We start from the raw sequence: 26800 nt of genomic DNA, 5'->3' as shown, positions 1-26800 counted from the left end.
CTCCACCCTAGTTTGAGATTTAATAGGGTTTCTTTTCTTTTTTCTTCTTTCTTTTCTTTTCTTTTCTTTTCTTTTCTTTTCTTTTCTTTTCTTTTCTTTCTTTCTTTCTTTCTTTCTTTCTTTCTTTCTTTCTTTCTTTCTTTCTTTCTTTCTTTCTTTCTTTCTTTCTTTCTTTCTTTCTTTCTTTCTTTCTTTTCTTCCTCTTCTTCTTCTTCTTTTCTTTCTTTCTTTTTTTTTTTAAGTCCTGGCAAACCGGCAGCTGTTATAAGTCAATGAAAGTAAGATTGGAAGAGATAAGCGCCAGAGCAGCCTGGGAGCTGTCAAGAGCACACACTTAAATCAGCCCCACAGCTTCTGCTCCGGGCATTACCTACGGAGTTTCTTCCCATGGTGATGTAACTCTGAGGGTCTCTCTCTCTCCCCTCTCTCGCCTGCACGCGCTGACTCCAATGTCCCTGGAGTCGAAAGCCCAGCGCCGAGCGTTTCCCCCCTAAATATCATTCCCCGGTTCTTGGGCATTGGGTCGCTTGAGTTCACCCCCACAAAACAAAACCAGTTCAACCACCCCGGAGGCAGGGGTGAGAGCGCCTCAAAACTTTTCTCCCCCCCGCACCCCAAGGAGTAGGTGGGTTCAAAGTGCCGGCGGCGGGCGCACAGCCGGGCTCGGGGAGGTAGTGGTCGCTTTAAAAACCGAACCTCTCGCAGCTTCAGTCTTCGCGCCGGGCAAACGGCGGCTCGCCTCCCAGAAGGTTCCGCGGACACACGCAGACCCCCACACGCGCCCCCCGTGCGAGCTTTACTGTGTGCAAACCGGGATGAGGGGCAAGCAGGGGCCCAGGTAATGGTTCCAGGGCAGCGGGTGAGGTTCCAGCGCAGGGAAGAAGTTGACAAAGGGGACCTGACTAAACATGAACGCGTATTTATAGATGCGAGCTCCATCGAGATCCAGAGATAGCCCACTCTCCCTGCCTCCTTCCACTCCTGCCATTTCATTTTATCGCTCCTTTAAGTGGAGGGCAGATTTTTTTTTTTTTAAACATTCCTGCACCGTGTGGGTAATCACCGCGTTATTTACAATCTAGTTACTCTGCAGCAGACGGGGAAGCAAACTCTGGGGCTCCTTTCCTTCGGATGGACAGAGAGGGCGGCCAGGCGGCGAGCTGCAGGAAGGAGGTCAGGGTGGGTTTGCGGGAGCTCGGGGGCGACCTGGAGGGAGTCGGAGCCCCCGGCACCGCCCCCGCGCCCGCCCCCGCCGCACCCCCCGGGGCGGGCGCCGGGCCGCGGTGACCGCCGGCTGGTGCGCTGCCCTCGCCTCCCCCATTGTTCCTACTGTCTTTTTGCCTTTTGTTATTTGCACTCGCATTGTGTTGTTTGTCTCTGAAGCCGCCTCATGACCAGCAAAGGGATTTCACCTCGTCCTTGAGAGCCACACGGGGAGCGAGAGCGAGCGAGAGCCGGGGGGGAGAGGGACACGCGCGCGCGCACACACACAGACACACACACACACACACAGTGAAAAAGGCGAGCCACCAAAACCCATCTCCAGTCTCCTCCCGGGGGCCCCCAGCCCGCCACTGTGCCACTTTGCATCCCACGCCAGAGGAGACATTAAGGAGACCCGGTAAGGTGCGTGAATCGCAGCGTTTTAACTTTGTTGTTCGTCCCGATGTTGTTGTGGGCAGACCTCCAAGGCGCAGAGCTCCCCTCAGCCGCTCGCCGTGCCCGCCACTCAGCACTCGCTCGCGGCTCCAGCTGGAGAGCCGGCTGAGGAGGGAGGGGGCCGCCACCGGAGTTTCCTCAAGTACGGAGGGAGGGGGACTGGGCTGGGGGTGAGGGGGAGGCGGGAGGCGGCTCGAGACTTGAGGTGGCCCTGTCATGCTCGGGGGGCGGCTGGCCGGGGGGGGACCCCGGAGCGTGGGCTTGGCCCCCGTTCAGGAAATGGGATAACTTTAGATATTTGTTGGGGAGCCTGCGCGCTGTTGCCGGTATTGTTTTGTAAGTGGTGGCGGTGGAGGTGGTGATGCGAGAGGAGGGCAGGAGTGCAGGGAAAAGCCTAGGCTAGTCTGTGCATCTCGGCTAACGCCAAACCACAGATCCTAAAAGTTGGACAAAGCTCTTTATCCTTCTTAGAATATAAACGCGGCCCCCAGCCCACCCCACAATCTTAATATTCCCCCTTTTCGTCTTTTTGTTTCGCTTTCTGCAATCCCTCTCCCTACCAGTCCTCCTCTCTCCCGCCCGGAATTTCGGAGACAAGTCTCATCCTTCAGAATTCTAGGGATTCCAGAGACCGGAAGCTTTAATTTTAATTGCAGCTACTTTCCCCCCACCCCCTCAGTGTACGAAGTGAAACCGCTCACGTGTTGTGTCACTTTAAGCGCGGGTTTGGGAAATCTCGCTTGCACTTAGGGGCTACGGTAGTCAGCAAGGAAAAGAGGTTATACGACTTGAAATCAAATTGGATTTGGAAATGTTTGCGTTTGATAGCAGCGGTTTCTTGAGTATTGATCTGCTGGCATCGCATGCACACGAAGCACTGTTTACATATTTTAATAGTCATTTTCCGTACACTTTGCAAAGCGAATATATTAATACATAGATTGACCCTGGCGAATATCTGAAGACGCTGGCCTCTTGTGACTAAATTCAGAGTGTGGTGAATGTGAATTCATGTTGATGTCTTCCCTTCTCAACTAAAGCAGGTCAAAATGAGGAATTCTGTGACTGTGCAGAGCCCTAGTCTCAGTGTCAGCCAACCCGGGCACTCTGGGTGGCAGTCAACCGTACTTCAGAAAAGTTTAGGGATTTGTTCTATCCCACTTGAGAGCCTCACGATATCCAGATATCCAAAGTAGTTTGTCAAGAAAGGCATGAGCCGATTTCCCCAGAGACTGCCTTCAGGCTCAGCACAATTCTTCAGTCAAGGGCAAGACCAAGGGAGATCTGTGGGATTTTGGGTAATAAGTGTGGGAATCTGCAAAGGGACTAGACAGAGTGATTTGTTTCCTTACTGCTCATAAATAATGGCCCCTAGTATCCTTTAAAAAAAAAAAAAAAGCCCACGCAAACAAAACAGGCCAATGAAGTAGGCGCGTGGGAGATTTGTAGGCAATGGACATTTCAATCAGAAAAAAAACACAGCAGAGTTTTTGATCAGGATTACAGGAGTGAGGCTCTGATTGCCAAGAGTGATTAGGTTAAGGGCCAGATGGTTTTAAAGTATACAGAAATGTTTTTTAAGTTTGACTTTTATAGGACTAAAAGGAGGACGATTTCTTAGAGTTTTTACAGAACTGCAAAATTTTGATCTGTCTAATTTTGAAGGAATTCAGCTGTATGTGAACTGTCCTTAGCTCTGATAGGGAAAGAATCTGGTTTCAAATGTAGATACATGGGACAAAGTTTCTGGGGGTGCTTCTTGCTGATTTAAATATAGCTCCCAGGCCGAAGCCTAGATAAATTCAGTCACAAAGACTTAAAATCAAAAGTACTTACACTGAAAGTTCTCTTAGGCATTGTGCAAAGTTCTCCTGCAAATTATGTCATCAACTGTTTATTCCTCAGAACTGTATAAGATAAAAATCATTTAAGCATCACTTAAAACTGATGCAATACAGCTTTAAATCCTCAGACTGGTAGGGATTGCTTTTGTTTGCCTAAAAGGTAGATCTTTCATCACATGAGTTGTTTAAAAACATTTAATTGTGGGGGTGGGAAGGGATGTGCATAATTATTTAGTTATTTGTGTTAATTATATAGTAGCAGACTCGCTTGAAATTCTTTTTTTTTTTTTTCTCTTTCCAGTGGTCTTCTAACAATCTTGTACATGAAGAATTAATAGAGCTTTTTGTTTGCTTGTGGGTTTTTAAAAAATCTCTTTTTGTAGCCTTTTTGAATAGGCAATATTGAATCAATCTGAGATAGACTTGAAAGAGTAAACGTAGTACAGGAAAAAAGAGCTTCAACTCTTAATAGAGAAACTCTGTATTAGTTTTGTTGTTGAGCTTAAACAGTTCTGGTTGAATGGCATGTTATATACAGGATTCAAAGCTCTCAAACTTATTTGGTAAATAACCAGGCATTTGAGATTCAGTGGTTATTTCAAGTTAACTTAGTTCTATACATGTAAATGCACATCCTGTTTAGACTGACACATGACTTTGTAAAAGAAAAAAAAGAATATATGCTTATAAAGATGTTATCTGTGGAGTGTATGGAGTAAATAGTAAATAACAAAAGAGTGAAGTTTATACTCAGGTATGATGGCTTTTTTTTTTTTTTTTTTTGGTCCTTTTTATGGGTAAGACACGAGCTGTAGGGAAAGTTTAAAATTTCATTTTCCAGTTAAAAGAATGAATTTGAATGCTTGAATAATTTTTTCTTTTAAAGCAAATGAAAACTATGATATGATGATTAAAAGAGCATACTGTCTTCTTGAAAAAGTTCTATTCATTTACTAAGTGATAGTCAATCATTGTTTTGAAGTTATGTTCAGATTATGTAAAAAAGCAATATATAGGGCAGGATAAAACTTGTTTTTAGTGATCTCCTAAAATACACTGAATTTCAAATAACTCAAGAGTTCTAAGGTTGAAAACTATTTAGATTTCCATCAGGTAAAATTGTTGGATATGATTGATTGGCATAACCTGGACGTTCCACCCAATATCCAATCACCTGCAGTGGTAGAAAATGCTATAATTAGAGTTTTGAGAGTAACCTCGAAAATTTATTTGTCTAGGCCTAAAGTCAATGCATTCCCTCACACACTCGTCACAATTTTTTAGCCTGAGAAATGTAGGCTTATTTTAAAGGCGAAAAAAGTGCTTGGCTGTTTCAAATAAACTATATCCTGAACCTAGATTTGTAGATAGTTAATAAAATAAAAGTCCAATTTTGTTCCAAACATTGTTTAAAACACCAATTTGTAAATTGTCTACATTTGGTTTTCATATGTTAATGATTTGGGATCTGAAACTTCTTTCAGAAAGGCATTTTGGTTTATCTTAAAAAACACCACACAAAACTGTCTAAACAACTCTGTAAATAAACTGTTCCAAATGCCTCAATTTGATGAATGAATTAAAGAATTATAGTTCTTAATCCAATTATGATCAGTCTTGTTATTCCATTTCCCATTTGGGGGAGCTTGGGGAGTGGGAATGGTAAATGATTCTCAAATGTGAGTGGGGTCTTTGTTGTTTATTTTCTGTGTGTGATGTAACATAAATAATTACTCATACCTAAGAGGAGAAGGATTTTAGACGCAGAAAAGTTATTTAATGATTTTCAATTAAACCAAGACTTCATTTGCATGAAAAGTTGCTCTTAATGGAAGAGTAAAACAAAATTTTTAAGAATACAAAGCAAGGATGTAACCTTTTGCTTAAAACTAAAGAATTTTTATATTAAGGGGGGAGAAATGGAGCACTTATGGCTCAGTAGTAGGGCAGATACTCAGGCACTTCTAGTTGCTTTTAGCTGGGCCATGTTGGTACATTTCTGTGGTGCTATTTAATAAACCTTATTATATTCAATTTCCTGGTCTTTAAAATTGAGGGGAATATGCTTTTTGGGTTGCTTCCTCCAAACCCCTACCCCTTTAGCTGCCTACATGGGTGCTTTTGAATGCTCTCCTGAACAGAGGCCTGAACTGTAGGATGGGCCCTTGGTAACATCTCAGTTTGCTTTCAAGGACCTTTCTGAATTCCTGCCCCATTTGACCAATTTAACCTCTGGCTCATAAGCTAATTAATTCAAAATTGTTAATAGCTCATGATGGTTTAATTCTCTAGATGTGGTTATTGTTATTGTTGCAGTTTATTATGACCGTCTAATTCCTTAGAGAAAGAGTTGTGGAGATTACAGGTATCAAGTGAAACTGTCAGAAGAAATATTTATGAACATAGGGATTTTTTTCAGTACTACTCAAATCATACCTTATAGGCAAGTAGTTACTCTGCTTACTGGTAAGGATATTGGTCAGGCATATAGATAAAAGTAGCAGGGAAATGAATGTATTTAAGGAATATATTAAATAACCACCTTTAAAAATTGAGCCTTAAAAATAAACCCGGAAAAAAAAAATGTATCTCCAGGAGAGGTGGTACTGAATTCTGTAGGCACAGGTCCATTCATTATTGCTTAAAGTTCATTGTAAGTTAAAAAGGAAAAGAAAAACCTGATTCTGTCTTTGATGCTCAATTACTTGTCATTCAGTTATTTTGTGATTATATGCTATCACGTGTCCAAAGGGGACAAATGATGCAACGGTCAACAGGATGGGAGGGCTCTGGCTTGACCTCCAGTAGGAATTCCCTGGAAGCTCAGGTATTGTGTTGTCACCCGCAGCACCAATTCAAGTCTTAGATATATGGAACTCAGGAAGGAACTGGGATGCGAGAGGCAATCCCACTAGCTTTTGGAGCTTCTCAGTTTAGGTCTATGTATAATTCTTCCAAGACTTCACTTGGAGTTCTGAGCTCTCAGTGCTCTGCCCCATTTACTCACCTCTAAAGCTGGAGATTATAATGCTTTTTCTTATACGGATCTTGCGTGGATTATACTAGATATTGTATGTCAAATTCCTAGCATAGGGTTTGTCATGAACTAGTAAAAGGTGCTTAGTAAATGTTAGCTACACTCTTCTGTCCCTCCAGTTAAGTCTTTTTGATCATTAATAATGTTTGAAGCTTAAAAAATTAAGCTTAAAAATTACTTGCTTTGTACTGGACTTATTTGAGTCCAAGAAGAAAAATATATCACTTCCTTGAGGCTGAGATCAACACTTTAAAATAGTGATTCAGTTAACGTCTATATATGATCTCTGACAATGTGGTTTTATTAAGATGCTGTATTTGGTGCAAGTGTGAATTCTATCTTTTATTCATAGAAATGTTCCTTCAGTAATTAACATTTTATCCTACATAATAGGTAAAGGCAAACAAAAACTCTAGGACCTAACTATTAGATATCTCTTCTTGTTTTCCTTTCTGATTTCCCATTACAGATACACACTAGTGAAAATGTATTGTGACTTTTTTCATAGATAGTTATCTACCTCTGAGTAATATGAAGTTATAGTACATGCAAATAGAGAGAGATTCCACTTAGAAAAGGAAATAAATCTGACTTTGTAATGTTTGCCCTTTGAAGTCAGCAGTTCCTTCAAAGAGAACCTCCTAGGCTTGTTTATATTGGGTACAAGGAGAAAGGCACAATAAATATACTGTTACCTGTGTGAAGAGATGTATAGTAATGTGGAGAAATTAGTGGATGCTTTCTCTTTCCAGTGATAGGGAAAATTTCTCTGTAAGTACGGGCTTCTTCCCCTGCTATCCGAAAGTAGAGCATTCCAGTGAAACCTTTTGTGAGCTGAAATGGTGTAAAGTGAAGAAGCAATTACCATATTTATAAAAGCAGAAATCCTCTTTGGATTAGTGAAAATAGGTACTAATGTAGGTTTTTCATAAAAGCAAAATGGTGTAAAGCAAACTTTTGGATCATGGGATGGGGGGAACCTATACACGTGACCAAAGATAAAGGAAAGGCTTTTTAAAAAAACAAATAAATAACTTGATTATTGCATTAATTTGGATCCCTCTAGAAGCAGATGACAGGAGGGGATCAGACATGTGCTAAGAGGGAGCAGAAAGCTGGGAGAGCCTTTCAGTTGTGATCCCGGTTTGACACTTATGGAAGGAGAAATGGAAGGATGGAGGATTGAGTGGAAAGAAGCTCTATTGTTGTGCAGTCCAGGACAGGTTAGGCCAGGCAGACGAGAGTCAGCCATTGGAAGAGTCCTCTACCCCCTGACTGTGTTCAGTCACTGGATAGGAACAGCCCCCTTGAAGCATGGCCTTGGTGCACAACTGTTGCTAGAGGCATAGGGGCAGCAGGTGGGGCACTGAATCCGTTCTAATCTTACAGTAGGAGATCTGAGTAGTGTAGTTGTGGTTTGGCCATCTAGCCCAGGAGTTAGCAGCAGTAGCTCTGGTCAGGTGGACTTGTCACTAAAAAAAGACCGGGCAATTTCTTGAAGCTCTCGAATGCTTTATTTACCTCCACTGCAAAATGAGTGTAATGATAGTATCACCTCACAGAATCCTAGTAACATTAAATGAGGTTGTATGAAATTATGTGTAAATCCAAAGTACCGTGTATGGCATAGAGGAACTGCTCAATGTATACAGTAGTCCCGCCTTATGCATAAGGGATACATTCCAAGACCTCCCATGCATGCCTGAAACGCTATATATGCTGTTTTTTCCCTATGCATTCATACATACCTATCATAAAATTTCATTTATTAATTAGATGCAGTCAGAGATTAACAAAAATAACTAATAATCACAAAACAACTATAACAGTATACTGTAATAAAAGTTATGGGAATGTGGTATCTCTCTCTTTCTCTCAAAATTTCTTTTTGTACTATACTTACCCTTCTTGTAAGGATGTGAGATGATAAAATGCCTGCGTGATGAGATGAAGTGAGGTGAATGATGTAGGCATTGTGACGTAGTGTCAGTCTACCCCTGACCTCCATCCGCGTCTGGACCGTGGATGACCTCGGGTAGGTGGAACCACAGATGAGGGGGGTTAATGTATTGTCCTCTTTTTAATGTACTCCTAATATGCAGCTGAGAGGTATAGCTGAATGTATCAGGTGAGAGTAAATATACCTGAACAATAGGTATTACATGTAATTAGAAGGCATTGTTTTTCCAAGCAAACATCCTTAATGTTTGCCTTTTAAAAACAGCTCCGTTTATTTCTCACGCCTCAATCCTTATTTTTATCAGGTTATAAACCGCACAACAGATAGACCAACTGACCTTGGCCGTCTTCAGGTAATTTGCCCTAGAGCGTGAGGTAGACAGAACGCTCTCTTCATTTCCTTACCCCTCTAGGCTTCCTATTCAGTTGAGAAGCAACTTGCACTGTACGTCTGCATTTTATCTTGAGCCTCAAACACCTTGCAAGTCTTTGCTCCCCTATGTTACTGTTCCTAAACCAACTTGCCGCACCACAAAGCACTGAACTCAAGTGGCCCTCAGTGCTAACTCCTGCTGTGATGAGTCACAGAGCCACCAGCACTTTGTTGCGTTAGATTTGATCACTGCCATGAGCAGTCCTTCGATTGTCAGCTAAGAGACCCTTCAGGGAGTTGTCCCTTAATAGAAAGTCTCTTTTCTTCCCTCCTGTTGTAACTTTAAATTAAAAGGAACTGCAGAGGAGCGGGTGGCGTTGCAGCAGTTCATCCTTCTACCCACTGGGAGAACAACATCTGAGAAAAGACGTTATTGGACTGAGAATTGAGTTGTTGCTATTTTTTTGGGCCAGCATGGGGGGGCCGTGGTGGTGGAGGACGAAGACCATGTCGTTTAGACTCAGACTGATTCTCAGTAAAGCAACAGAGAACAGTCCTTCTGTGTTTACCAGCGAGCATTTTTTGAATACAATACAATGACTTAACATATTAATTTCTAGTGGGATTCACAGGACTGCTGGTATTTTACCCCTGATTTTTAGGTGGTTCTGTGAGTTCTAGTGTGGGAAACTGGCACCGGGACAACTTCAGAGTCCAAGGAGGATGGGAGGCAGGAAAAGAGAGCTAATTTTTGACACATTCCTCAGACAAGTGACCCCTCTAGGGAATCTGTGCCCAGGATAAGGACTGCTTACTGTGAGCCTTTTGGCATAGTTTTCCCCAAATAGTGAGCACTGGTTATTTTAATGTTAAGAAGGCTGATGAATTTAACATTTGCTGGAGGACAAGAGATGTTAGTACTTTTGATGACGTGTTTTCTAGATGCTGTTTCTCACTAAATTTCTGATTTAATTCTCTGCTGTGCCGGGCTTTATACCCTCTGTAGGTTGCTGGTCCATTCCCATTCTGGGTTAGGGCCTGCCCCCAAGTCTGATGTCTGCTAAGATTTCCTGGTATAAGTCATGGCTACTAAAAGCTGAAGTTGTTTGATGTGTGACTGAGGTTTGCACGTGAGTTCTTGAGATGCTTGGTGTTACTATGCAGTATTGGCAGTCTTTCCCATGTATCTGGCACATTCAGTCTCATTAATTTACTCTTGCACTGGGAACTGCTTTTGAACAAGTGCATACTATTTCTTATAAATCTGTGTTGACTTTTCTTTCTTCTCTGAGCCTCGTTTCACTGTACCTTCACTACTAGCAGGACAGTAGTGTCTTTTCTACATCATCAGGAAATGAAGTGATAATTTTAATGCATACTAAACAGGCAAACAGATTTGTCCATATGTAGAGATCCTTAATGCTCCCACTATTTATTTCTAGGGACTTACTCAGACCCTCCCCCCCAAATGCTCTTCCCTCCCTGCTTCTGTTTCCCCATCACTGTCTATTGGGATTTTCTTCACCTTTCTTTTACCACAAAGTCTTTATTACCGTGGCACCCCTGACCACTCTGCATTGTGTGAGTCTCACTGGATGAAGTGAGAAGTGAAAGGTGTGCCTGACGGCGTTGCTGCCTGGTTTGAAAAGGGTAACTCCCAAGGTGACCAAACACTTCTCATTCGAAGGGAAACTCCATGAGGGCGGGTGTGTTGTGTCCCTGGCGTAATCACAGGATGCCTCGGGTGGAGCAGCAGAACAAATGATTGTTGAGCTGACTTATCTTGCAAAGTGAGCTTAATTTTGATTCAAGACAGGCAGGACAGGGAAGCAGGAAAGCTAACAGCCGTTGAGCACTGACATGTTTCAGGCCCTTTCTGTGGATAATCTCCTCTAATCCTCACAGCCCTCCTATTAGGTGGGTATTCTCCCCTTTGCATGGATGGATGAACAAACACCAATGTGTCAGGTGCTGGCTTTTTTTTTTCTTTTTTTTTTCCAGTGAGGGAGCAGGAAAATCATTGCCTGAATTTCAGTCTATTTGACTCTGCCATTTGTACTCTTTCTATCATGCTGTGGCCCACATGCTGGTGTGGGAGCACTAGCCATACCTGCCTGTCCCCCACAGGGCATAGTTGGGAGGCACAGATGAGACATCATAGAGAGTGATGCCTGAGATGTAAAGTAAATACTAAGTGTTGGCTATTATTATTGAGTACCCACTGATTCATTTATTAACCAAAAAATATATATCGAACACACAGATGCATGTTGTTTGCACTTCAGTTAATAGGAAATATTTTATGACTTGAAGCAGAGATTCTGAATACTTAAAAGCTGACATCAAAAGAAATGATAGAACAGTATTTCTCAAAGGTGATCACTCAGTCACCTAGTTGAAAACCATCTGGGATATTTTAAAAAATCTATCTCTCTGGCCCCTACTCAGAAAGGGAATCCGAATCTCTATGGTTGTAGCCCCGTAACCCTACATTCTTAACAAGTATGACTGGCAGTTCTCTTGCACATAAAAGCTTGGGAACCAGTGATAAAAAAGTATTGACTTAGTTTGGTACTAGACTATATATGTAGCATCTGGAATTAAAGTAAGATGCTCAAAGAGTAGTGGCAGTGCCAAGAAAAAGCTCAACTGATTGCTAGATTTTTAGACTTTTTAAATTTATTTTATTTTATTTTATTTTATTTTTATTTATTTATCTATTTATTTTTTTTAGATTTTTAGACTTTTTTTAATGATGTGGTTTTAGGAGTTTTGAAATAAAATATAAAATACCTTTAGTAAATTTGAATATATAGAACATTAGCATGCTTACAGTCAAGAGTGAAGAGCCCTGTCCCCTAAATGGGTTGGGGTTAGGGAAAGGGTGGCAGTTATGTGCATTCTAGGATTGGAAAGAACTTTCTAAAAGGACCAATCTAAAATGGCTAAGTAGACTGAAGACCAGAGGTTGATTTATTTATCCAGCTCCGTATCCCAAATATTTAACACTGTGCCTGGAACATAGTAGGCGCTTTAAGGCCTTTGTTGAATGAATTAATAAAAACAGAGGAAGAGAGTAATATGGGTAAAATAGATTAGAATAGTTTGATTGTGATTATTGTAAATAAAGAAGTCAAGAAAGAGTATGCTGAAAAGGAATCCTAGTGAGAGAAGACAGGACAAGGTTTTAATTAGGCAAATATGGTCCTTACAGGAAAGTGCCTTCACACAAACAAATAAACAATGCAAAAACAAACCTGAGGTTTGTACAGGATTAAGTCATCGGGCTACTGTGTGTGTGTATTATCTTGGGAGCAGCAATTACTACATGAGGACAGGGACCAAGTCTGTTTCGTTCTCTATATGATCGTAGTACTCAATAAATATTTATTGAACAAACGGCAGAGTTTCCACATGGACTGGAAAAGAAAGCTTTCAAATGACACGAAAATGTCTTGTAAAAAGAGAAAAAAATCTTTACAATGGCTAACCAATAGACTGGTGATCATGAAAATAGCAAATCTTCATAGGACTGCATGTTCTCAGTCTCTTTAGAGTTTAATAAAGTCTCCATCTGATTGTTTGCCTGTCATCAAGCACTGCCTTCCTTCAATGCCACTTTCATTTTACTGTTTCAAAAATTAGCTATTTAATTAGTATTTGTTGAATAGTTCAATCAGCGCATGAAGAGTACTGACTTGGGCCCAGGAGGGGGAGGTGGGTGATTGAAAGCAGAGAAAGAAGAGTTGTCCTCATTCACTTAGAATTTTCAGAGTGACCTGTGATCCAGAGACCTTTGAGTAGGCATATTTCCCATACGGGCCTGGTTGTTGGGATCTTGAGGGGAAAGATATTTGCTGAGGTAAGGGCTGCAAAGGTGGGTTCAGCATTGTTAAAAGAGGCAACCATTCCTTTGATCTGGGAAGTCAGGCCAGAAAATGTATTGCGGGAAAGATGGTAAAAAGTAATCCTAAACCTAACAGGAGTTTCAGTGGAAAAATGGCTCTAATTCAAGCAGTGTAATGTTAACATCCATGTGCATGGCTCAAGCCCCGCATACTGCTTTGGAAATAAAAGGAGATTGTGTAAAGAATTAGCAATACAAGGGATTTTTAAGTGCTTTATTGCAGAGGCCTGTGATACTCTGTGAAATCTATGCAGCCTTTTTCTTCCTGCTGTGCTTAATTTCAGAATCTGATGCTATTACCTATCCTTGGAGAAAAAAAAAATCACTCTCTGTTAACTCTTAAAAACCGAGTTTAACATGGCACTTGCTTTCAACATAATCTTTCTGACGTTTCTTGGGAAGAGAGAAGTGGTGTATTTACCCACAGGTTTGCCTTCAAGTTTAGTACATAGGTTTGCTTCTAGGGGGCAGCACTAGAGTAGGGGCAAGTTCAAAATAAATGTCGAAAGCTTAAGTTTAGAAATGGCTCAAGCAGCTTGGAGAACAGTGTCCCTGAAAGAGTGGGCATAGACTGTGTTTGGCATGAATCCAGATCTGAAGCCAGAGAGGTAAATGTGTTATGAAGAAGATCAGGCAGAAGGAGGTAGGACAGAGTTAACTCTTTACAATATAGGTGGCTATCTTCTTGGGACAGGAAGACATGCCTGCCAAGAATAAGTTCCCTGGCATGCCATCACTGTGCCCTTTCTTCTGCCTAGCTTGAAATAACAATCGACCTTGATGGATAGTTTACTATTGCCAGGCATTGTGCTAAGTAGTTTATTTTTATTTTTATTTTTATTGATTCTTCCCAGTACTTCTCTAATTTAGATGCAAACATTGCCCCATTATACAGATAACATTGAGTTTACCCAAAAGCAGCATAGCTGTGTAGTGGTGGAGCTGAGACTTGAACCCAGAGTGGTCGATTCTGAAGCCTGGGCTCTTACCTATGGTCATATAGGAAGTATATTTTAAGTCCTGTTGAGTCATCCCTCAAAATGACGCTTTTATTTTCCCCCTTCTTTATATATGCACTCGCTTTCTTTCAGCTTATTTCTGACCTGTTGCAAAGTTACACAAACTAGTGTCTCTCCTTACAGTCTGCTATGTTTACCACTGTCAGGTCAGTCTTCCTGACGTACTATTTAAATCATGTGACCCCTTTCTCAAAAATTCAAAGTGCCTGAGTCCTATACACAGATGGGACCCAGACTCTTAAGTCTGGTTTTTAAGGGTCTTACAGTCTATCTCCAAGTCTTCTATCTTTTCAGGCTCATATTTGAATTTTTCCTCTTGAGAATAATTTGCTTCTAATTTGGGTCCAAGCTGAACACAATTTCCCAGATGACTCCCAAATGATCTGCAACGTGTCAGCCTTATCAAGTCTTCTCACAATGCTCACACCAGAGGCCGTCCCAGTGCATAAAAAGTCACTGCTCATACCTGAACCCTGTCTGACACAGAGAATTCTTCCAGAGTTGCTTTTTCTGCTTCAGATTTGCTCATCAATCGACTTTTCTTGGTTCTTGATACACTTGTCTATATTGCCACCTTCTTTTTGTTTTGTCCCTTCATTCATTCAGCAATCAGTAAACATTTACTGAATACCTATTATGAACCAGGCACCATGTTACATGTCAGTGATGTATGAAGTAGGCATTCACCTTGTGCCCAAGGATTTAAAGTCTGCTAGGGAAGATAAACTTTAATCAATTACCGGCATTTATGATTACAAATTGTACAACTGTATTTCACAGAAGTATATACAATCTATCGGAGAAGTAGCTGATACATTTAGGGATTCCAGTCAGAGGAGGCTGCCATGAGGAAGTCACATTTGAAGAATGGTTAATGAGGTAAAGAGGACAAGTCAAAATACTTTCGAGACCTGAGGAGCAGCATGTGCGAAGATTCCAAAGAGGAGGAAGGGTATATTCTTGGAATTTAAAGGCCAGCATAGCTGAAGCCAAGTGATTGGGAAATGAGGCTCTAGAAGTGGGTCGGGATCAGATCATTAAACCTGTTGCACCATGTTAAAAAGTTGCGTCTTTATAAAAAGGGTGATAAGAAACCCATTGAGTAGTTTTAGGCAAGAAACTAATAAAATCTGTGGCTATAGCATGTAGACCGAACTTAAGAGAGGCTATTGATGTTATTTACATAAGAGAAAAAAGGTGGCTTGGGGTTTGGACTCTAGCAGTAGTGTTAGACATGGAGGTAAGAGGAAGGACTTCAGGCAAAAAACATGGAAAGTCACCCAGTTTCAGGTGCTTTGTAAACTTTGCCTTCCATCCCCATTCCAGCAATTTACTGGGATATTCCCTCTGGTAATTACCCATTTGTTTCTGTGTTTCACAGGTTCAGAAAAGAGATGTATGAGACTGTATATCTCCTGAGATCTCTGCTGGCTTTTTCTGTACCTGCGGTAGCCCTTGACTATTCAGGCAGAGAGATTTGACACAAAACATAGAGTGCCTCCTGTCTGCATCTGTGTATGTGCCTTCACATTTCTATGTGTTCCTTTTGTATGTATCATCCTTTCACTTAGATTTTCTGAAACCCTACCCATCTCTTAATTTCCAAATTAAAATTTCCTTTTTCATAGCATCTTCATAGAATATACTGACCGGAGATCTCTCCTTCTGATCTTATGCTATTTACTTCTATAACCACTTTTATGACTTAATTATATATTGTACCATATTGTAAGCATGTTGTGAACATGTCTTATCCTTTGAGATATAATTGTGAGTTTGTGCTTTGGAATGTAGATGCTGTAGTTCATTATTACAGCCCTATTTTGGATCATCATTTACCTCTTTTGAGCTGGGCAATTTACTTAACCTCTCTCAGTCTGTGATTCCTCATCTGCAAAATGGGGATAATTATATCAATAAGCAGTTGTGAAGAATCAACGAGAGAATGGATACAAAGTACTTAAAACAATCCTTGGCACATAATGAGCTCCACCATATGATGACATTTATGGTTATAAATGTTATTCTTTGAAATCAGAAACCTGTATCTTATTACTACTTTTTTCTACTTGGAGCTCAGTAAATATTTATTGAATTCAGATTTGAATTTAAATGTAAGTATCATTTTTGCGAGGGGATACAAATATAAATAAATCTTGGTTCTTGTCTGCAAGAATCTTGATTTGGTAGGGGAGCTAGTAACATAAACTGGTAATTATATATCAGTGTAGTAGGTGTAGTGATAGACTATTTTGAGAGCACAGAAGAGAGGTTGGGAAAGGTTTTCTAAGTGAATTAATGTATGAGTTGGGTATTTTATAAATCAATTAAATGCATAATGTATGTACATTGTGCAAACGCGAAGTTCTATAATAAAATAGAACTCGTGTCTTAGTAAGGATCATGCCTACTCCATTACTACTTCTTTTAACACGGTATTTTTTTTTTTCCTTTTCTTTCTAGAGGGGGGGGTGGGGGAGGGGCAAAAGGAGGGGGAGAGAGAATCTTAAGTACTGGGTGTGGACTCTGACACCCAATGAGGGGCTCCATCTCACAACTCTGAGATCATGATCTGAGCTGAAATCAAGAGTGAGACGCTTAACCAACTGAGCCACTCAGGTGCCCCACAAGTCTGTGTTTCTAAATAGAGTGTTTACTCCTTATTTTTCTTATTTAAGAAAAAACGTTACTTATCTATTTCTTAGTTATCTATTTCTTAGGCTTTGTTATTCTACTCTTCCTCTACCTGGCCATCCTAAAACCACACATATTCCTTTTCCCTTTCTTCCAGTATAATTTCATCCTTTCCTTTGTGTGTGTTGGAAGGTGTTAAATCAGTTCAGGAAACAGTTATACTGACTATGTAAATGTTTATCTCTGAGAATATCATGAATTTGTTACTTTTACCTTTTATACAATTTCTTTGGTTTTCTTGGAGTTAATGATGATCTGTATTCTAACCTAAAGTTTTACTAGGATTGTCCAGTGTTTCCTGGCATTCCTAAGTCAAGGTTTAAAACCGGTGAGCGGCGCATCCAGGGTGGGTTTTAGGAGCAGTCAGCCGCGGTGGGAAGAACCATTTTATTACTTACATAATTTAAGAATTGTTGGAGCCAGATGATACTAAAAAGCCCACTGACTTTTACTTGGTTGTATTATGCTTCTTTAAATTTCTGCAGACTTTGCACCCCTTTACCGCCAGCACTTGGGCACATTGCTCCCAGCAACCTGAACTTTGTAAGGCTCTGACTGAAGCTCAGTAGGGCAGGGAATGGTGCTCTGAGAAGGGAGGAGGGTATTCTAAGCAGGCAGTGTGACATAAGTATAAAGGAGAGGAGGTGAGAAATGGCATGGTGTGTTTGTGAAATTACAGATTGTTTGGTGTCAGTAGAATATGGTAGGGACCAGCTGAGATGAGGCCGTAATTGTTGACAGTGGTCAGATCAGGGTGGTCTTTTTTATCATAGAATCATATGCACCAGATTCTGTCTTGTAGGCCATGGGCATCCTTATAGTGTTGAATAACATGGTTGGCTTTGCTTGTGAATGAACTAGTGACGTGTTAGCCAAAAAATGGAAATCTGGCTCCTTAAGTCAGCAGTTAAAATGCTGTCTTGCATATATGGTGACCTATTAATACTTTAGGGGTACCCCATCAATAAAATTTTTAGAGTACGCAGCACACACATACACACAGATTCATAATTTATGTATGTGTGTTGTACTTTAGCTAATATTCAGGTCACGATAAACATTTAGAGCAAGGTTCTGTTTAAATAACAGTGGAAGTAACAGTGGTAGCACATCAGAGATCCCTGGACACCAACTCTGACATGTAAATATGTGTGCAGTGGATTTACTGGGAGGGCTTTTGAGGGGCTGAGAGAAGCAGGATGGGCCTAAGGAGAGATTGACTGTGTCACACGTGAGGCTTCAGCTAATCTATGGGGAGCTCTGGAACTGGATGGCTTCTTAGAGATGTCGTGAACTGAGGCAAGGGGGCCAGGCCTCTATAATCTCACATTGGTGTTGGATATGCGCCATCCCTGGGGAAGGAGTGGAACTTTGGATGAGGACAGATCTTAGGAAGGGCCTCTGATGTGAGTCTTCAGCAGCCAACACTCCTGGCAGCTGGGAAATGAGGGCCACCAGGTAGCATACCACAGCATCCACTAAACACAGCGTTCCAGAGAATTTTTCTATTTTTTTGAATTCTTATAGATTGTCCTTGAAATATAGCTAAAAGAGCACTAGCAGTGTTCTAAGAGATACAGTTTTGTCATTTTCCCATATTCATTTTATTTACGTTATTAGTATTACTTGAAAAATCCCTAGATTTTTGTTTTGTTTTGTAGGAAGTCTTCTTTTTTTTTTTAAAAGATTTATTTATTTATTTATTTACTTGAGGGGAGGGGCAGAGGGAGAAAATCTTCAAGCAGACTCCCCGCTGAGTGTGGAGCCTTAAGTGCTTGATCTCATGACTTTGAGATCATGACCTGAGCCGAAATCAAGAGTGAACCACCCAGGAGCCCCTTATAGGAAATTTTTTGAAACACTTGTCCACTTTATGAGGGTTAAGCTAGCTAAAAATTAGGCAATGTAATCCATAATCCATTTCTTGAAGCATATGAGACTATAATACGTGACAAAATGATGAAGAGAAGAGATAGACAAAATGAACTTCTTCCTGTTGTGAAATGAGGGCCCCTGTGCAATCTATTAATAGTTAGATGAAAACATAAAACTATGCAGAAAACAATATGGCATTTCCTTACAAAATGAGAAATAGAATTACCATATGATACAGTAATTCCACTATTGGGCATTTACCCAGAGCAAATGGAAACACTAATTTGGAGCCGTATACATACCACTATGTCTATTTCAGCATTATTTACAATAACCAAGATATGGAAGCAACCCAAGTGTCAATCAATAAGATGAATGGATAAAGAAGATGTGGTGTATGTATGCAGTGGAATATCACTCATAACAAAGAATGAGATCTTGCCTTTTATGACCACATGGATGGACCTAGAAGGTATTATGCTAAGTGAAATAAGTCACACAAGGAAAGACAAATACCATTATGATTTCATTTATATGTGGGATCTAAGAAACAAGACAAACACAAACCAAAAAACAAAGAGCAAAAACAGACCCATAAATACAGAGAACAAACTGATGGTTGTCAGAGGGGTGGGCAAAATGGGTGAAACGGAAGAAAATAAATAAAATCATGTGGATCATCTTGAACTTCTAGCTTTGGATAAAATTTCTTTATGGAATGAGCCCAAGGGAACATTTTAATTGGATGTAGGACAGCTAACTGGACATAGACATGTGATGGTGGTAATGGTGTCTCTGGTTAGAGAAGAGGAATTCTTGCCTAGTATGTGAACAAGAGTGTAGGCCTAGATTTTTCAGGTTCCCAGATGGGCATCTAATTCACTGGTCTCCTAATTTTTTTAGGTCATGTATATGCACCATCAATAAAAGGATTATTATTTTACTAGTGGTAAACATCCAAAAATAGAAATTAAAAGGGATGAGATAAAGAGGGAATAAAGATTATCTGCAGAACAACTAATGTAAATAGATACAATTTTTTTTTCTAGCGTGCCAGCATATTATTATTTTTTGCATCCACCTTGAAGACTTCTGAGGTAGATTTCTAGAGAATAAGTTAATTACTAAATGGGGAGAAATTGCACTGGAGACAAATTTTGACCATTTTTTGAGTTTGACCCATTGTAACTAAACGAGATCATATGAGCTCCAAGTATTAAAAAATAGATCATAAAAAAAAAAATAAAAAATAGATCAGGTTTTAGAATACAGTTGTGATGCTTTAAAATATTTTAAAACTCATGGAGGGAGTGTGTGTGTGTGTATCTGTGTGTGTGTGTGTGTGTGTATCTGTGTGTGTGTGTGTGTGTGTGTGTATCTGTGTGTGTGTGTGTGTGTGTATCTGTGTGTGTGTGCTAGCTAGGGTCATAATGACTTAGTGTTTCCTCCTGTTTAATAATTCCTCATAATTAACTAAAAGGTTGGGGCCACACTGACACCATTACCCGTGTGTATATCTGGCTGTAATTTATGATCCATATCCTGCTTTATATTCCAGAATGCTTTTACTTATTTTTCTCTGATTCATAAACTTATAAATCAGTTACATGCAATAATTAAAAGATACTTTATTTATATCATCTCAGCAATAAAGAACCTAAAAAGACAAAATCTTTCATAAGTGTAGTAAGTTCTTCATGTCCTTTTGGAATTTTCATGTTTATAAGCATTTTTCTGGCAAAACTCAGCCTGGCTTAAAAGAATCATCCCAGATTCATCTTGTGTCTGAACTTCAGATAGCTTAGTTTCCTTATGAACATCTTTTATTTTGTTAATAAAAATTCATTTTAGTTGTGTTCTCATTTTTATACTGAACATTGTGCTTATAAGATAGCAGTTGCTTTGAATTTCTTGAAGGAAGCGGGCAAGTACATCTCAGGTAGGATTATTATTACTTTTCATTATAGATAAAATTAAAAGGTAGCCAGATTTGGAACTAGTATACAGAAGTCTTAATAAGGATCCAATCATAGTTGGATTCCTAAGGAAACCTAACTATATAATCTTAAGGACAGTTCATAAATTAAAAGGCAGAAACTTCCCTGTGCTAGAGAGTGCTATTTTTAATAATAATAAAAAAAAATCAAGATTTTTTTTTTTGTACACACAAATGACCTCTCCATTATTGAGTAAAGGACATGTATTATCTTGATGGATTGTGCCTTGAAATCTTCAGGTGATCACATCCATACTTGCTCTTATTCTCCTTACAACTATTTGCATATTGATCTTAATAATTTAAAATAAACAATGTTGCTGTGCTTGACTATTATTAACCATTATTCACTCATTTAAAATATTTTTATTGCAAGTCTGTTCTTTGTCACATGTGACAAATGTTGAGTAATGGGGTTACAGTGGTAAGCAAAAGAGATTTTGTCCCTGCCCTTATGGAGTTTCCTGTCTAGTGAGAAAGATGGAAGGTAATCATCTGATCGTGCCAATGGATAGAGAGAATAGAGAGATGTTCTCTTTTTTATTGTAATTATGACTGGTGGCTGGACTATAAATTTTAAAAAAATCACATAAGCATAGAATACTAAGGAAATGATAAATTTTAAATATTTTAGGATTTTAAACAATATGCTTTATCAATGTTTCACTGTTTATCAATTTGCCAATTAATTGATGTATACTCAAGGCCTTTAATTATGTGTGGTGATGATCCTTGTCATCTTCTTGGGTAAGTTACATCCATAATATATATTCTATGGCTTTTTTTTTTTTTTTTGATTTACTAAAAATGGCAGGAAAGCTTAAAGACATTTGGCAAAGAATTTAAGTACAGAATTTGTGTGGATTTTTTTTTGAGTTTTATTCCAATGTTATGAAGTAAAGAGAACTATAGCGGTTATTAAAAACAATTTGCCTTTATTTTTTTCCAAAACATTTAATCTAGTGCCACTAAAAACATTTGCCCTCATATTTTATTAGTTAAGTAATATTTAATGAATTTACCCAGTTACAATAAGAAGTAGAAATGACATAAACAGACTTGGGATTAAGCCAGCAATTAAAGTGGTTAGAGTGGGTGTATGTGGGTGTGCAGAGTAAACTTTTTGCCATTAGTGTGCTATGACCAATAGTTTGTTTCATAGAAGGAATGGAGCACATTGATCACTCTGGCAACTTGGTAAATGAAGATTGGCTAAGAAAGTTGTGCTATGGGATTAGTGATAACTACTATAGAGTGCATTATGGCAGAAGAGTATAGGAAATTATAAGGAGATGTTACAGGGTAGCTTGATTTATTCTGGAAGTCATAGAAGGCTTCCAGGAGGAAGAGACATATTGACTGGGTTACGAAGAGAGGTAAGGAGAAGTAACTAGGTGGAGAAGGTGTGGGTGAATATGGAACAGCATGTACAAAGCTCTGATGTGGGCTTCAACTTGGAATGTTGAGGAATTAAGGAGACTAGTGGCTGGGGTACAGAAAAGAAGGGCACAAGTTTTGAAGAATGAGGCTGGAGGAGGAGGGTCTTACAGGTGCTGCTAAGGATCTGGGGTTTTTATCAAAAAAGCAAGGGCAAATTAAAGGATTCACATTTGCATTTTAAAAAGATCATTCTGGGGGCTGCTGGGTGGCTCAGTTGGTTGGGCGTCTGCCTTTGGCTCAGGTCATGATCCCAGGATACTGGGATCAAGTCCTGCGTTGGGCTCCCTGCTCAGTAGGGGTGGGGGGTCTCTTTCTCCCTCTCCATCTCCCCTCCACCCCCGCTTGTGCACGTGCTTGCGCTCTCTCTCAAATAAGCAAATAAATAAAATCTTTTTAAAAAATTAAAAAAAAAAAGATCATTCTGGCTGTTGTTAGGAAGGTGGAATGGATGTGGCATCAGTCATATAGTGATTAAGTAGTCTAAATAAGAAATGTTGTCCCTGTTCCAAAAACTATTCATTCTACCATTTTGGGGGGCCTCATTCTGCTACATAACTAAATAAGTCCTCGAAATACTTGACGAGAAACAGAACCTAAATTTATCACAGGTGTATATCTTTTCAATACTCAGGAAGACTTGGACCTGTATTTTCTGTAGTGCACTTTGCTTACCATTTTTTCCTTTTATATTTGTATTTATATTCATGATTTCAGCACAACATATTTCAAGACAATAGAAAAAAAGGAAAAGTCAATCTTTTAAGCTTGTACCGTGCTATTGACTTTCTTTGAAAGGACAACAAGTGTGTTTATTTTATCACTATCGGTCTAAAAATTAACCATGAAACATCATTCTCTACTTTTAAACTATGTGTAACAAAGAAATGCTTTATTGCAACTTTATCAATAATTCAAATGCAACTTAAAAGAAAGTAGGGCAGCATAAGGAAAAAAGCACACTTGTTCCATAATTGAGTCGATTAAATAGTATTGAGTCCCATTGTCATCTTTATATTGATGAAACAACTTTTATCACTGCAAAGAGTCTAATAAGCAAGACCTCAGAATTATGAGGCAATGTCATAGACATTTCTGTATTTTTTTTCTCTTATAGAATACAAATAGCAAAAGCAACCTTTGCTAGTGTGCAATAATGAAGGAACAGTTTTTGAAAAGTGCTTTTATTGGGATTTTAGTAGTTTTCAAGCCTGTGCAGTAATAGGCCAAGCTATTTTGGAACTGTGCATACATTAGTGTTCTGGTGCAGAATGATACAATAATGTGTGAAAAAGTATACGATCGCACCTTGTTTAAATTTGCAGTTTTTGTGCATAATCCCACAGTGAGCTCTTGTTAGGTTTTGACTGTATATAGGAGAGAAAAAAGTTTAGAGAAGCCCATAGCTTGGGGCTGGTTGTAAATATCTGACTATGGAAATAAAGGTTTTTGTTCTTTATTGAAAGGTCAGGAGTTAAGTTTATATTATATATACTATTTTGCAAATCAACCTATGGTTAGTTTAACCCAGAGGAAGCTTCAGAGCGTACATATATAACCATCCGAATGAAAATGCCTATCTGCGTATTTCATATTTGCAGAGTATGAGTGAAAAGTACCGAGTTTGATTTTTAAAAACAACAATTGTGCTATAATTTATGCATTCATATTGATGTTGTTTTTCAAAATTGTCACCCAGAGAAGCAAAACCCTGATTCCAATGATGCCCTTGTTCAAAACATTTTGGAAAACTTCCTCTCAGAATTGTCTTTTGAATCATTTGCAAGCCTGACTAAAACATCCATCTCATTACTTTCTATTCGTATTTTACACCAAGATTCATCATCCTTTTTTTATTCACCAGAGTTGGCTATAAATGTCTCTCTGAAATGATGAAAATGGCTAAAATTGACTTTCAAATTATGAAATTTGTCACCATTGAGGATATTTAGAAGTGTGTATGCATGTGTGTGTGTTACAGACTTAGAAAGCACTTTCAGAAGGTGGTAGAAATACGGTGGCTGATGGCTGATCTTTAGGGTAAGTGAGTGGTGTTCGAAGGGGAAGCCCTAGGAAGGGAAAGCACAGGTAGATGACATGTTATGTTTGTATAAAAACCAGTCACATTACTTTTTAATGACACTGGATGTTAGTTTTTACAATGTATACAAAGAAAATGCAAATAATATCTTTTGGAATGCAAGCCCAAAATACCTTACACAATTAGTAACATATTTTATTATTAAGACAATTAAAGGATTAAAGCAACTACAGTACTAATCCTATGTTGGCAGATTCTTCAGATAATGGTCCCTGTGTGGAAATGTCTCTGTATAATTTTATTTAAATACTACCATCCACTGTCTTATCTGTAAACACGTGTGTTTTTATTAGCATCTTACATAATTCATACTTATTTTCATGTCATTTGAAGGTTCTATTTGGTAGCTTTTGAAATTTTCATTTTAGTCGACCTCTTCACATAAGTAATTGACTCAGTTTTAAAAACTATTAGTGCTTGTTTTCTTAACCATCAGTAAAGAACCCAGTTACATGTGCTTGAAATATAAAATAATTGAATTCCAAATGTTTTCTTAATTTAAGAAATTTGTGGCCATTTGGTACCACTTACACAATGTTATGTGTTGAATGATTTATGAATAAAATAAAAATGAAGTAGTCGTGTACGTATCCAAACATTCACCATTTACCCCCATTTGAATATCTTTATTGTGTTCTTTCTTAAATGGGTAGGAAATGGAAAAAATAATTGCCAGAGAGACTCAGTTGAGTAGTTTTTATTTTCTGAGTATTAGAATTGGAATTAGTGCCGTTTAATAGGAGAGAAAACAATTCAAATACATTTTTCTGTGATCGGTTTTTGTGATACTGTACCCAATTGCTTCTGACTTCCAGCTTTGGTCTTTAACGATAGGGATCAAGTGCCTGTATTTCAAGAATGTCATCGGTTGCTCTTCGAAAATTGATAGATTTAAGTGCAAAGCTGCGTTCGAATATGAAGGTCTCGTATTCATTTTTGTGCTACTTTCCAGTATAATTAACTCTCCTCTTGGAGACAATGAAGTCTTCTTATTTAAGGATGTATGTTTTGTACGTAAGTTTTGTAGATGGATCTGTATTATACTGATTCTTTTATCCTGGTTACCTGTGCTAACATTTCTTCTTTACTGGTTTCATAGTACTAAATGGGTTTTCTTTTCCTGAATGCCTTTATTCTTGACTATTCTAATAATTTTAAAGCACAGAGTTTATGCAGGAATTGCTCTAGACTAGTAGTTACTTCCTTCTTATTAAACATCCTAGATGGTGTTAATGAAATTGAGTGGTGTTCTGTTTTTGCAAAAAAGCTAGTTTACCTAAAAGTGGGAGCAGTTTTGAGGTACTAAAACTGAATGCATTGTACTACACCTTTAGTTCTTTGGTAACTTTATTTTACCTATTAAATGTCATGGATTTTTTTCACAACAAGTGTTGTTTTTGAAATTCCTTTGAAGGAAAGTATAATATTGTGATAGTGTTCATTTGCAATATAATTATTCACCGAAAATTTTAAATATCTGTAATAGATTAGAAAATTAAATCCCAGTTTTTTGTTCCCCAATAAGAAAAGTAGTTTCAGAAAGCTTATATTATAAATGTAGCATAGTACTGCTTACCAAAAGTTAGGAGTTTTATTCTTGTAGGAGTTAGGCTAGTAAGTAATGTTTATATAATCCTGATAAACATTTCTCCATGACCGAATTTTGAGTGGAAAACTTTGTTTCCTAAAAGGCTGTATGTGAAAAAAAAGAAAAGAAAAATAGGGTCTGTCCTCTGATTGTGTGTAGTGTGTGTAGTGTGTGTGTGTGTGTGTGTGTGTGTGTGTGTGTGTGCAGATCCAGTTTAATACCAACTAATGCCAACATCTGGCAGAGAGATGGAGATCTGGGAATTTATTGCTTGAAACCCTGGGACAAAGTGTTCTGATCTGACCAGCAAACATAGCTGTGGACTTGAACTGGAATCTTCAGGGGCAGAAACGTCTTAAGTGTCTGGAAAATTGGCCTGTTGAGTCACCATGAAGGCACTAAAACAAAACTAATTTTAAGCAGGTCAAAGTTCAGTGATTCCCTCTGGAATTCAAACTTTTTTTAAGAGTCTCATGTTTAAGTGAAAAGGGTCAAAGTTGATGCACTGTTACAATGTTTTGAATGCTTTCCCTTCAGAACAGCCACCCAAGCTGGGATTAGCATGAGGAACTGCAAGGCTGGCACTTCAGCGTCTGGGTTAAAAATATTTTAAAGCAGTAAATGCAGTCAGTACAGAGAGATCCCTGGGAGCCTTTCTATTCAAAAATGTGTGAGCTCAGGGCAGCGACTGCAATGTAATTTAGGGCAGTGTATGCTTCATAGCTTTGGAGAATATTGCTTCCCACTAATGTTCCATCAGAGGATGGTAGGATAGTAGTAATTTTAGAAGGTGGTATTCCTGTTTGTCTTACATCGAAAACTTCAGAATAAATAAAAGGACATATCAACTGAGCAAGAAATGTAACTATGGAAAAGTACCAATGAATCTAAATTTGAACTGAACAGATACAAAATCAGCATGGGTGTAGGAATATTTTTAAGGAGGAAGCTACAGCAAAAGCGACTTCCCAGGGAATGGACCTCACAGGTATGTACCATGTGTGACACGTAGCCTGCAGAAACTTTCAAGAGAGCACCTTGTCCACAGAGAGGTGATTCAGCTATGACCTGATGTCCTGCTGTTGAATATTTGAATTGAGGAATTATTTCAGAAAATGGAAACATAGGGGATTTAATTTCAGTAGCTGGAATTCAGGTGATATCTGGATATCCTGAAGTTGCCAAGCAATTAGCGAGTAGGAATTCCTTGAATGAGGTTGTGTTGGGATCGTAGGATGGCTTCACTGTGAAGTGAGTGGTTCCAGGACTTTTGATGTTAAAACGTTATATACTGCAGGCTTATTGTGATTG

The 26800-nt window shown here is 39.0% G+C and overlaps 1 protein-coding gene across 13 annotated transcripts in view; it reads left to right on the top strand.

Annotated features, from left to right (window-relative positions):
• The first annotated feature begins 969 nt into the window (after window positions 1-969).
• Window positions 970-26800, top strand: part of SOX5 (SRY-box transcription factor 5) — a 963841-nt gene continuing 938010 nt past the window's right edge. For 5 of the 13 annotated variants that reach the window (XM_045811732.2, XM_045811739.2, XM_045811738.2 and 2 more), the window contains exon 1: window positions 1206-1626. The gene's annotated coding sequence lies outside the window, so the exon portion shown is untranslated. The other 8 variants (XM_045811733.2, XM_087855691.1, XM_045811735.2 and 5 more) reach the window with 5 other exon arrangements.

This window comes from Ursus americanus, chromosome 25 (genome assembly GCF_024610735.1).
Source record: "Ursus americanus isolate L20-20 chromosome 25, mUrsAme1.1.p, whole genome shotgun sequence".
NCBI lineage: Eukaryota > Metazoa > Chordata > Mammalia > Carnivora > Ursidae > Ursus > Ursus americanus.
The sequence above is the reverse complement of the archived record's forward strand: the minus strand, read 5'-3'. Positions and strand labels throughout refer to the sequence as shown.